This window comes from Theropithecus gelada, chromosome 20 (genome assembly GCF_003255815.1).
Source record: "Theropithecus gelada isolate Dixy chromosome 20, Tgel_1.0, whole genome shotgun sequence".
Lineage (NCBI taxonomy): Eukaryota > Metazoa > Chordata > Mammalia > Primates > Cercopithecidae > Theropithecus > Theropithecus gelada.
In genome coordinates, this window is record NC_037688.1 from 44,064,299 (window position 1) to 44,077,133 (window position 12,835).

The 12,835-nt window shown below is 51.4% G+C and overlaps 1 pseudogene; it reads right to left on the reverse strand.

The window, feature by feature from the left end:
- Positions 1-4,396: 4,396 nt before the first annotated feature.
- Positions 4,397-5,441, reverse strand: LOC112614606 (annotated as a pseudogene).
- Positions 5,442-12,835: the final 7,394 nt, after the last annotated feature.

Consider the following 12,835-nt stretch of genomic DNA (forward strand, 5'->3'; position numbering starts at 1 on the left):
CCCATGACTGAGTGGCTGGTGGGGGAGTTACCAGAACCCCAAACACAGAGAGGCCCAGTGGAGAAGGGCCTGTCCAACAGGAGCTGTGGCCTTCCTCAGAGGGACACAGACGGCCTATGTACCAGCCTTCAGCAAGGCCAGTGACTAACCAGCATCTCTCCCCACCTCCCTCCCATCTCTTGCTGTATCTTGATCTGGCTGAACTCAACAAGATGCCAGGGCAAAGGAGCCTGATTAATACAATGTAGAGGAGTCCATGTTATAATCTCCAAGGGCACAGAGGGAAAAGGAAGGAGAGGCAGACACAAGGAGCAGCTGGAAGGTGTCCAGTGCATCCACCCAGCACCCAAAACACCCTGCCCAAACTTCTGTGATGCCAAGTGCTCAGTGTGCAAGCTTGCCAGCAGTGGGGGTGTAGCAAGTGGCACCAACTGGCGTGCACTCGGACGTTGGAGTCTGGACTCGTGTGGCCAAGAAGCTGGAAGAGAGGAGAACCACTTCTGGAGATGGTGCTCCTGACAGCGGCACTGCACTCGCTCCCTGGGGAGCCAATGGCCGCAGTGCAGGATGCTGGGGCTCTCACTGTGGCCTCCGAGCCCGGCTCTGGCGGTGGAAGCTGCACCCCACCAGCCTGATTCTATGCTTTGATTTCCCAGGCTCTCATTTCCACATCTTAAAGCCTTCTGGAAATTCTGTAAGCTTTTTAGTATCCCTTTCCAAATTCCTTTGCTGCTGAGTAAGGCAGAGTGAGTGTCTGTTGCTCCAACCAAGAGCCCTCTGTGATCCTGAGCAGGGGCAGGAGTCAGGGGCCCGGAAGGAAAGAGGCAGCACCCTTGGCTGGCGGTCTGGAGAGCCTTTAATGCAGGGACCGGCTACAGAGGCTCACACAGGTGGAGACAGCCAGAGACAAGCCACGGCGGGATGCCATGGCCAGCCTGAGATTAGAGAGGGCAAGGGGAGCTTGGAAGCAGCAGAGAGGTGGAAGAGAGGAGCTGTGGTGAGAGAAGGACCGGGCCACTGCCGGGAGGAAGAAATGGTCCGACATCTCTCTTGTCCCGCACACACTCTGCCGAAGGCACCTCCCACAGCTGAACCCAACCGGAAGTCAGGGAGAAGATGAGGGGGCCGTCTCCAGAGCTCGGAGGTGGACAGAGAAGGCTGGCACTGGAGCTGAGGAGCACAGTGAAGAGTAGCCAGCCCCAAGGAAGGCCTCAGCGCCGGCTGCAGGCTTGGGCACTGTCCAGACACGCTCTCTGCGCGACCTCATTGAATCTTGACAGTGGCCCTGCTGAACAGACTTGGAGGTGGGCTGACAGGACGCAGCCCCAGGGCCAGTCTGACTGAGCACCAGAGTGGCAGCTACCTCGTTTGAGCCCACAGCAGCCCTGCTGGCTGAGCAGGGCAGACGCACTGTCACTGTTTTCACCATGAAGCAAACAGGCTCAAAGAGGTTGGGCTGGTGTCTTGAGCACATATCCGTGCGCAGAGGCTGGCTGCTGGAACAGGCAACCCCAGGTTTCAGGAGCTTAACCTGACGCATGCTCCTGTCACGGCACAGGCCAGTGTGGGGCAGTAGGGTGGGTGACCGGCTCCATGGAGTCATTCCAGAGTCCAGGACCTGTTTTCTAGGGTCTTGAAGTTTCTTCCCCTGGAGCTCAGTGGGACAGACAAAAGAAATCATGGCAGAGGGCAGGAGAAGTTTCGGGGCAGCTGGCGCTCTTTCTCATGTCCGCTCGCCAGAGCTCTGTCTCGGGTCCCACCTGGCTTCCTGGGGTGGGAGAGGAAGTCGCCCGTGTGCCGGGAGGGAGGGAGGACGCGAATGGGGAGGTGTTTGGGCGGCTCTGCAGAGCACCTCCCAGGCGGGCCCATGGCAGGCCGCATGGAACGCAGAACCGAGTGGCTGGGAAGGGTGAGGGTCAGAGGTGGGAGACGGGGTGGGGAGGGGAGCAGTGCCCACTGTGCACACGTTAGAACCCTTGGCCAGGGTTTTGGAAGCCATTGAAGGGGATGGTGTCAGCTTGCCTGAGGTTCCTCGGCTGATTAGGCACAACCCCGGGCCCCGGGCTGAGCTGAGAACTTTAGCTCTTGGAGCTCTGCCTCCGCCTCACCCTGCACAATCACCCCAGCTTTCCGAGGCGGTGTCCGCTACCTCCCACATCTTCCAGGCTTTGGATCTCATTCCCTTCCCCCCAGCCTAATGCATGATGCTTGCCCTTATGAAATTTCCTGGGAGCGCTGTGAGACTCTGGGATCCAGAGGGTTCCAAGTTTGGGGTCGGCAGAGCCCTTCGCCTGCCCTGCATGAGTCCAGCCCACAGTTTCTAGGAGACGCCAGGGAACATACCGCAGGCAAGTTGCCGCAGAGCTGGCTGCAGGACAGGCGGCCTTACAAATTGCTCTGTTAAACCTAAAAGCTCCAGCAATCCCGGGGATTACGAGGCGCCCCAGCGAGGCCTTGTTAGGACCGGCCTCCGGGAGAACACGGAGGGTATTTACATTTGTTGAAGGGCTCATTTTCGTGAAGGATGACAGGGCCTCGGCCTCAGAGGATCATGTGTGCATGGGCTTTTTATTTCCAGCAAACACTCAAACTTGCAAGAGGTCAGATACAGTGCAAGGCAGAAATTGCGCTCCGCTTCAGGCGGGGATGTGGCTGTGTGCTGACCTGGTGCCCTGGAGTCAAGGTATTTCTTCAATTCTGGTTTCCATGAGCTTGGCAAAGGTGAGACACCTAGATCAGACACCTCTTCTCTACTACCTAGATCACCGCAATCTCACCTGGTGTCTTTGGCTCGTTGCTCCGGGCACCACTATGGCAGCCAGACCTTCACGGTTCCAACCACATTCTGCAAAGCGCCTTACTGTGCCCATGCTGGACTTAGTCCTTCTCACATTTTTGGGACTTCCTGTCACCTTGGAGGCCGTGGATGCTGTGGTATCTGCCCAGTGCCCAGTCACGCACCACGGGGAAGGACTTCATGTATCATAGAGTAGATAATTGGCCAATGAGCAGCATGAACCAGTGGGCAAATTGTCCTCTTCTCTCTCCTTGGATGGTTGTCCTGAGAAGCAGTTGTCTATATGGACTTTTGGAAGAGTCCCCTAAAATTGTGCAATCAATTGCTCCTAATACTAAGTGCTGGCCAGTTCAGTATTGAACCCTCCCTGGGATTGCACCCCCTAATTCAATGGCAGAGTATTAGGTTTGCCTTGACATGTTTTCTAGGGAACATACCCTCATATACACACTCTGCACACACACACTTGCACATGTGTGGAAATGTCGATTGATTCTTTCTTGATCCCAGTAAGTCATGGGATCTGTCTTTTCTTCCCACACGATGATTAACAGCAACGTCATGGTCATCACTGTCTATCATTTATAGAGCTCTGTGGCAGAGACCAGCAAGTCATTCTCCAAATCATTTTCCTTTTCCTTCAGGGAACACAGCCATCCACATTTCCCAACCTCCCTTGCAGTTGGGGACAAACAAGTGATTGAGTTTGGCCAATGACATGTGACAAAAGTGACGTTGATCACTTCCAGGCCTGATCCATCAAAATCTAACATGCCAGCTCCCATCCTCCATCCTCTCCACCTGCTGAATTAAGAGGTCTCCCGATACCTGGGAGGAGGAGAGCCTCCCATGAGAACCAACCAACTGAGAAAATCAGTGCTGCACTGTTATGTAACGAAGAAAAAACTTGCTGTGTATGGAGCCTCTGACACGTGGGGATTAGGGTTTGCAACGAGAAGACCATCCTCATAAGTGTGACTTGCCTGGTTTTGCCTCAATGCACTTCTATGCACTACCCCATTTAATCTTTTTGTTTGTTTGTTTTAAATAGAGTCTCCCTCTGTTGCCCAAGCTGGAGTACAATGGTGTGATCTTGGCTCACTGCAATTTCTACCTCGCGGGTTCAAATGGCTCTCCTGCCTCAGCCTCCAGAGTAGCTGGGATTGCAGGTGTCCGCCACCACACCCAGCTGATTTTTTATATTTTTAGTAGAAACAGGGTTTCACCACGTTGGGCAGGCTGGTTTTGAACTACTGAACTCAGGTGATCCGCCCGCCTCAGTCTCCCAAAATGTTGGGATTACAGGCGTGAACCACTACACCTGCCCCTAATCTTCTTTAAATTCTGTATTTTATTACTGAAGCATGTTGCTCTACCTGCCCCACCCCACAATAAGAATCTCACCCAGGATCCCCATCCTTTTCCCTTATTCCCCCTTCCCCCTTGACACCCCTGCACAAGTGCTCCAGGAGTCCCTGACCACTGGCCTTTTGAAGTGTGTCCATTGGGTAGCAATGTGGAAACTCCCAGGGCCAATGTGAAAACTCTCAGGGCCTTTGTGGGGAAAATGGAGGGGGCTGAGGCAGTACTGGGAGGGGCTTATTTGAGGGTCCTGGCCACTTCTTTGCAGACCAGCTTGATCTCCTCATCATGTGGACAGGTAGGGGCGAATTCTTCCCAGGCATAGGCACTACCCAAGCACCAATGCCATCCCCGGAAGGTCTCAGGGATGGGGAAGCCCTGGTACTTCTCACAGTCCACCTGGACTATGCGGAGCTTTGGCAACAGGCTGCAGTCAACCAGGGTGAGCTCACTGCCATCCAGAAACCTCTTCCGAGAGATGCCCTCATCTTCAGCACTGGTGTCATCCACTTCTTCTGGGAAAGGGGATGTCAAGTAACTGTCTAAAACCTTTAGGGCTCTCAGGAGCCCCTTGTCCAGAGTATCATTGAGTCCTGCATTTGAACTTGATGTAGGCAGAAAAGTTGGCAAATACGTCCAGCCCAGCTGTGTTTTTACTCAGGGTTTAGAGTTCTCAGCTTGGGGTACCTGGAAGGACACAGCACTGCCTCCAGAAATTCCTCAATCTTTTGGGTGTCTATGTGTGCTTCCATGCCACAAAGCAGGAACAGGAGCTGCCCTTCTGGGTACAGCTTCTGCACTGTCATGGTCTACCTCTTGGTGTCAATGGTGGTGATACGTGAAAGTGACTCCTTTGAGCCAAAGTACCGTGAACAGTCTCTAGAAGAAGGAGCAGTTCCTGGCCAAGTGAGGTGGCTCATGCCTATATCCCAGCACTTTGGGAGGCCAAGGTGGGTGGATCACCTGAGGTCGGGAGTTCAAGACCAGCCTGACCAACATGGAGAAACCCTGTCTCTACTGAAAATACAAAATTAGCTGGGCGTGGTGGTACACACCTGTAATCCCAGCTACTTGGGAGGCTGAGGCAGGAAAATCGCTTGAACCTGGGAGGCAGAGGTTGCAGTGAACCGAGATCATGCCATTGCACTCCAGCCTGGGCAACAAAAGTGAAACTGTCTCAATAATAATAATAATAATAAAAAGAAGAAGGGGCAGTTCCCAATCTTGTCTCCATCACTGCCAACCTTCACGAGCAACCTTCATGAGGTTGTTCTTCAGCCATGGTTGCATCAGGGCCCATTTAATCTTCACAAAGAAAGTACAATTATCATTGCAGCTGGCCTGGTGCTGAGATTGAGGCTCAAAGAGATCACAGTACTCAGAAGCTCACATAATTAGCAAATGGAGGGGATCTCTCGAATTTTTAAGCTAACTAGAACTCTTACCATCATGAAACATGTCCACGTCCACTTTATAGATGAAGAGACTGAAGTTCATAGGCCAATGACCAGTTGAGGTATCACTCAGTTTGCTAGCGTGCCAATGGGCAGTTCTCCAGACCCCCAATCTCCTAAGCCCTTTCTAAGACATCATGGACTGACAAGTGTCTTCATAGTCCTTTGCTGTCTCTCCCAGAGAAGGAGGCAAATTATCCATTTAGTGGAAGCAACGATCAAAGAAATAAATCAGTCGTATCCAATGACCTGATGTTGAGTCTGATAGACACTGGGCAGAGAAGCAATGATGTTGCAACATAGGGAATAGACAGGGTTGGAACTGGCCCCTCTGCTGATCAGCTATGTGACTTGGAGCAAGTGGCTTAGCCTCTCTGTGTCTCCAGGACCTCATTTGTAAAATGAGGCTAGTAATGTCACCTGCCCAACACAATTGCTGGATAGTTTCTAACAAAGCTTTTTGCACTACCCCATGTAGCTAGCACATGAGAAGCCCTCAAACATTAGCTGTTACTTTATTTCACTATGTGGTCAGTCCAAGGCTACCCACATTTGCCAGTTCATCCCATGTCTGCCTAGTCTCTCTCTCTCTCTCTCTCTTTCTTTTTGGTCCCTCCAAAGTATTTATCTCATTTCCTTGCCTCAAAAATCCATGGCCACACACTGACTCCCCTCCCCCGTCATTAAACCAGGCTTTCAGGAAAAGATCTAATATCAGTCAGATAATGTAAACCATTGAGACGCCTCGCCTGGGGAGCTTTGCTAGTTCAGCCTAAGCTTTCAGTGAAGGTGCAAGCAACAGAGCTTCCTGGGACAGGGATTTGGAGTCTGAGCTGGCAGGTGTGGGGCAGACGCAGAGGATGGAGAACCCCTCCGGCAGTGCCCAGGTGGACGTCCTCTTCCACTCCCTGCCCGGATGCCCTGGACAATGTATCCTTTAGGCATTTAGGTCTGAGTCACCAGATGGCAGGGATAGCTTCAGCCTTCTCTCTGAGCCAAACTGAAAGCCCATAATATCCACCCCAGCTTGGCTTTGTGGTTTTCTGTTTTGCTCATTCCCAAAACAAGTTCCTCAGGAGGATGGAGGTCTGGTCCTCCAGATGAAGGATGATCTCTGTGATTCCTGGGAAGGGTGGGGTGAAAGCGATTATCTTTGAAGCACCAGAGAAAGTTTTCCAGAGAAGGATGTGGACTGTAAGGAATGGGGGAGTGTGAGATGAACACAAAACACTCTACCAGAAACTGCAGAAGGCCTCTGAATTGAGCATGATCTGAGGAGTCTTAGGTTCCTCCCACCTCCTCAACAGCAACTATTCATCCATTCATCCATCCATCCAATCTTCTTTCCATTAATCCTTCCTTTTACTCATACACCTATCCATCCATCCATCTATCCATTCATCCATCTATCTGTCAATCCATCCATCCATGTATCCATCCTTTCATCCTTTTAGTCATCCATCCATTTATCCATCCATCCTTTCTTCTATCACCATCCATCCATCCATTCATCCACCATTCCATCCTTCTATTCACCTATTCATCCATTTATCCATCCTTCCATCCTTTTATTCATCCATTCATTTACCCATCTATCCTTTTTTCTGTCATCATCCATCCATCTGTCCATTTATCCATCCTTCTATCCATCCATTCTTCCTTTCTTCTACCATCCTCCATCCATTCATCCACCTTTCCTTCCTTCATTCCTTCCACCTACCCACCCATCTACCTATTTATTTGTTGACTACATCATTATCAAGGCGTTAGATGTGGGCCAAGCACTATGCTAAGCACTGAGACTATGATATTGAGCAGGAGGACACTGATGGCCTCCCCTACCCCAACTCAAGCTCGTTGGCCAATGGAGCATTCACAAGGATAATGATTGAGCAGTCATCTTCTCTGGGCTCCCTTAAAAGTGGACCCTGGCCGGACACTGTGGCTCACGTCTGTAATCCCAGCACTTTGGAAGGCCAAGGTGGGTGGATCATGTGAGATCAGGAGTTCGAGACCAGCCTGACCAACATGGAGAAACCCTGTCTCCACTAAAAATACAAAATTAGCCAGGCGTGGTGGCACATGCCTGTAATCTCAGCTACTCGGGAGGCTGAGGCAGGAGAATCATTTGAACCCAGGAGGTGGAGGTTGTGGTGAGCTGAGGTTGTGCCATTGCACTCCAGCCTGGGCAACAAGAACAAAACTCCATCCCCTCCCCCCAAAAAAAGTAGACCCTGAGGCAAGGAATGCAAGCAGGGTGTTTGGAAAATGATCCCAGGAAATACTTGTAGGGGAATGAAGAAGTGAGACAAGGAAGCGAAGGCTGTCAATAAAAGGTTCACTATCAAGAGGCTGAGCCCCGTGGGTACCTGGAGCTGTATCCTGCTGGAAAACTCTAGGAAGTTTGTAGAACATGCCTCAGAGTCATCCCAGCTGATGGATGGGAGAGGTGGAATAGCTCTTCTCTGACTGTGGTCGCCAGTGTTTGAGGGATGCTTCAGCAGAACCTGAGCATCCCTGGGGCCCAGGGGAGCAGAGCCAGATCCCTATTCAAAGGAGCTGCACATAGGATAGGGGCAGGGACAACACACAGGGGGAAAGAGTGAGTGAGCATCTCAACATTTTACACAACCTTTTGCATCTTTTAGTGTCTGTGCAGGCACAGAAATATTTTGAAAGGGTGAGCAAAGACACGACAAAATGCAGTGAGGCTGTTGTGTGAGCTCAACATATGCAGGTGAACAGCCATGCCCAATGCAAGCACAATGCAACTGGAAGACGCATTAAAGCACGGTACAGAATAACACAGCATTACGGTACTTGCAAAGCATCTGGGAATCACTCTCACAAGGAAAGTGCAGAACTTTTATGGAGAAATGGAAAACGTTATTAAGATGTGAAAGAAACCTGAACCAATGAAAAGCAATCCTGTTTGTGGGTGGGATGACTGAACTGTACGGATCTGCCATTTCCCTTCAAGTTTAACCTTCGCATCCCAGGAAGCAGCCGCCAAATCCAAACCGAACCCTGGAAGGATTTGACACGCTGATTTTCTAAAATGCACATGAAAGAATAAACTTCTACAGACAGCTACGATTAATTCAAAAAAATGCAAAATGTGATCTTTACCTTCCAGTTCATTAGTGTGTTTGATGCCAACATCCCAGGGTATATTTTACATATTTTTCTTTACATTTTATAGAAACCTTTAAATTTTAATAATAATTGGTTAAAAGTCTCATGATAATTCAAGTTGCTTTAATTTCCCTAACACGTCCCATTACCTGACATTTCCATTGTTTCCAGTTTTTTTAATCGTATTTTTTAAAACCTCATGGAGAAATTTCTTGATATCAGAAACAGCTGTCATCCTCTGAGTACTGGCTTTGCTTTTATTTTAGGGGCACGGTAAATTGTGGTATCATCCTATTTCCCTCTGACTTTGGGAGATGAGGTAACTCAGAGCCGATCTGTGGCCAATGCCTGAGACCCTCACACTGGACATTTCTTGTTGCAACCTCACTGCAGGGACCTTTGTCACCCCTGCCCTCATCTGCCTTGGCTTAAAGTTCACCAGATGTAAATCACTGTAGGAAGATTTGCGCAGATTGCCAGTGGGCACCGTGCTGAGGTCCTTGCCTCACTTCTGCAATCCCCCTGTAGCCCGGAGGTGGCTGTTATTACCATCCTTGTTCTAACCGGATGACAAGTGGAAGCTCAGAGAGATGAGGTGACCTCCCAAAGTCACACTGTGAGCGAGTGACAACTGGGCTTTAAACCCGGTGTATGTGATTCCAAATGCATGCCCTTTCTAGTATCTGCTACAGCGCCTAAATCTTTGCAAACCCCTCTATAGCCCTTTGGAAGTTGGAGCCGTGAAACCCATGCAAACTACAGCACATGCCTACTCTTACTTAGAGTGCCGTGAGCATCCTAATGTGTAGATTATAGCCTGGCATTTGTCCCTTGGTCAAAAATGTAGCTTTAAGTTTGTGCCAGTCATGATGAAATGAACTTTCCCCCAGGTCAACTGATTGCCCGGCCAACACCACCTGCCCGCTGCCCTGGCTGTGATCTCGAGGCAGCATTCTCCAGGGTTCCCTGACAAAGCAGCGGCACTGACAACAAGTGCCGTGGGAAAGGTCCCCCTCCCCCAGGTGTGCAGAGAGAAGGGCTGACAGTGATATTGCTGCCGAAGACACGGTGGACAGGACTGGAGACACCTAGGAAGACCACCTACTGCGGTGGGGCTGGGACCAGTGCAGCCCCCCACTTACTGCCCTTGCTGGGAGGAGAAGGCACCTGGCCCTAGGGTGGCAGCATCACCTGACCTAGGGAAGCTACCTGGGAAATGGCCCAGCCCTGCCGTGCACTGCCATGCAACAGTATGCCTGTGCCTCTCCTGTGTGGCCAGTGCGGGGATCGTGAATAAGTCATTATGCCCCACCTAGAAGACCATCCTGGAGTCTTACACCTTAGGATCCAAAAGACCATGCTCAGAGTTGTTCTTATAAACCACCTAAGGGTCAGGTGTGGTGGCTTATACCTGTAAACTCAACACTGTGGGAGGCTGAGGCAGGAAGATCTCTTGAGCTCAGGAGTTGGAGGCCAGCCTGGGAATCATAGCAAGACCCTATTTCTACAAAAAAATACATAAATCAAACGTCATCCAGTTGTGGTGGTGCACACCTGTTGTCCCAGCTACTTGGGAGGCTGAGGCCGTAGGATTACCAGAGTCCAGGGGTGGAGGCTGCAGTGAGCCATGATGACAACACTCCACTCCAGCCTGGGTGATGGAGCCAGACTCTGTCTCTAAAACAAAAATCCACCTGACCAGTCAAAGGGAAAACTGGGCCCGTAAATATCCACGTTAGTGGGAGCCTTCTATGGACAGGGATGCGTTCTCTGTCACAGAAAATAACGAAAGCATCTGAGCTAAGATTTGGGTGCATTTTTTCCAAATTCTCCTTAAGGCTGTTCTACTTTTTACTTGAAGACAAGAAAAGCGTATGTCCTCACCCACTGTGCAGCAGAAGGCCGGGCTTTGGGTGTTCTCTCCAAACCATTGGGAGCCCTCTTCTCCCAAATCAGCCTATTTTCTGCAATCACAGAGATTTTCCTTTTCTGTTAGAGGAGCGTGTATAGGGATGAATTGTTAAGAAATTTGCTCACGGAAGGTCCATTCCTGAGCTTAGCTTCCACAGCAGACAGCAAAAGCCAGATCAATCCCACAAATGACAGATTCAAAGCCCCTGGAGGCTCTGGGTGCATCCTGGAATTCTCCTTACAAAGAATCCCGGGGCCACTGTGGGCCGGCTCGAGCTCAGGAAGGGGAGCTAGGCAGTCTGGGGGTGGGTCCCAGCCCAGCCACCTGCACACTGTGTGACATCAGGAAACAGATCTCCCCCTCTGGGCCTCAGTTTATGTGGCCACCGGATAAAGAGGTTGAAGCAAGTGGGATCTCAGTTTCCCTGAACCCACCTGAATGCTGTCAATGCTTTTCTCCACCTCCTCAGGACAGATCTGTCTGGTGGGATAATTCTTTGTCATGGGGCCTGTCCTGTACCTGGTAGAAACTTATGCAGCATCCCTGGCCTTTACCCATCAGATGCCAGTAGCACCCCCAACTCTCTCCCTCCAAGTTGTGACAATCAACAATGTTTCCCCACATTGGCAAGTCCAAGCCTCAGCCCCTGGTGATGCTCATGGACGTTGGCCTGAGCAGCGCCTGAGAGCACTGGGCATTGAAGGCAGTAGTCGCAGCTGCAAGCTGGGACTGACTGTGTGGTCCCTGAGACCCTCGTATCGCCAGAGAGCCCGCCCAGCCTTGCAGAGCAGGCTGCTGTCTGTGCACATGATGGATGCTTGACCAAAGCACCAGTTATAGGTCCTGCAGGCAGGGGAAGGCGCAGTTCTCTCCATACAGGAGCAATCTTGGCCTTCCTGGAGGCCACTGAGGGCTTTTCATCCTGGACGCAGCAGCATCAAGGCAGGTCTGGCAGGGCAGGGAGGACGGGACAAGGCTGTGTCCCTGGAGCAGCCCAGATGGTCAGCTCACTCAGAGCAGAGCAGCCTTGCTCCTCCGGGAAGGCGGGGCGTGTTCCCCGCACCCTCCCTTTCAAGTCACCATGAGCTGTTGAGGGTGGAACTTTGAGTGTGACTGTCTGAGTATGGTTTTCCTTCCTCTGCAGGAGCTCCTGAAGGCCTGAATCAGGGTTTCACAGCCGTCGTCGAGGGCTGCATGTGAAACTCTGAGACCTAACCTTGTGGGCTGGGGTGATTCAAGGCCAATGTCCCCCACCCCCAGATGCTGCCTCCCTCCTGGCACACCACTCCAGGAGGAGTCAGGTCGCCGGGCCTGGGCAGGAAGATGGGTTGAGAGGCTGGAAGGACCAGCCCAGCCACGGCAGAGTCGAGCTCTGGAAACCTGAGGCTTGGCCAAGCTCAAGAAACTAGAAGCCACCATGTTCCCTCAAGAAACCCTAATCCCAGTCCAGCCAACTCATGATCCTTTGAAAACTGCTGTCCTTTATCTGGGCAGTGTATTCCTTCTCAGAATGAGTCTTTCCAGTTGAATGAAAGCTTCCTGGAACCAGTATCCCATGTTTTTGTCCCAAATGGTGGGAGCACACCACCATGAGATCCGAAACCAGCAGAGCGACAGCTGAACCTGTTCTGAACACAGCGACATTGTGCCAGAATGAGCCGGATCAGCCACAGCCGAGCCCAGCCAGTGCCCAGAGCAGGTTGGCTCAGGCTATGGAGACGTCCTCCCACCACTTTCATGGGTGGAAAAGTTAGTCCGGAGGTTACTTTAATTCATAACAAATCCCGACTGAGTCAATGCACAGTGGAATTTAAAGTTCAAGGCATAATTAATTGCTTGTGTTTGAGGTAAAACCTCTACAAGTCACTCATTCACTTGTCAGTCTGGGTTTCTTGAGTGCCCACCTGAGGGCCAGGCTGTATTCCAGGAAGATGCAGCAAAGCCCCTGACCTGGAGAAGATGTGCAGGGCTCAGGGGACAAGAGGTCCTGCTGGGCACACAGTGTGTGGGGGACATGGCGAGTGGGGGACACGGTAGAGGCCAGGGTGACTAGTGACACAGGAGCCAGGGAAAGTGGGGGCCTGATGTTGGAGGAGTAGCCAGGGAGAGGGGGTGCACAGGCCAGATTGTGGGGCGGTCTTGTGAGCTTTGGCATGGAGTACACTCACACATGCA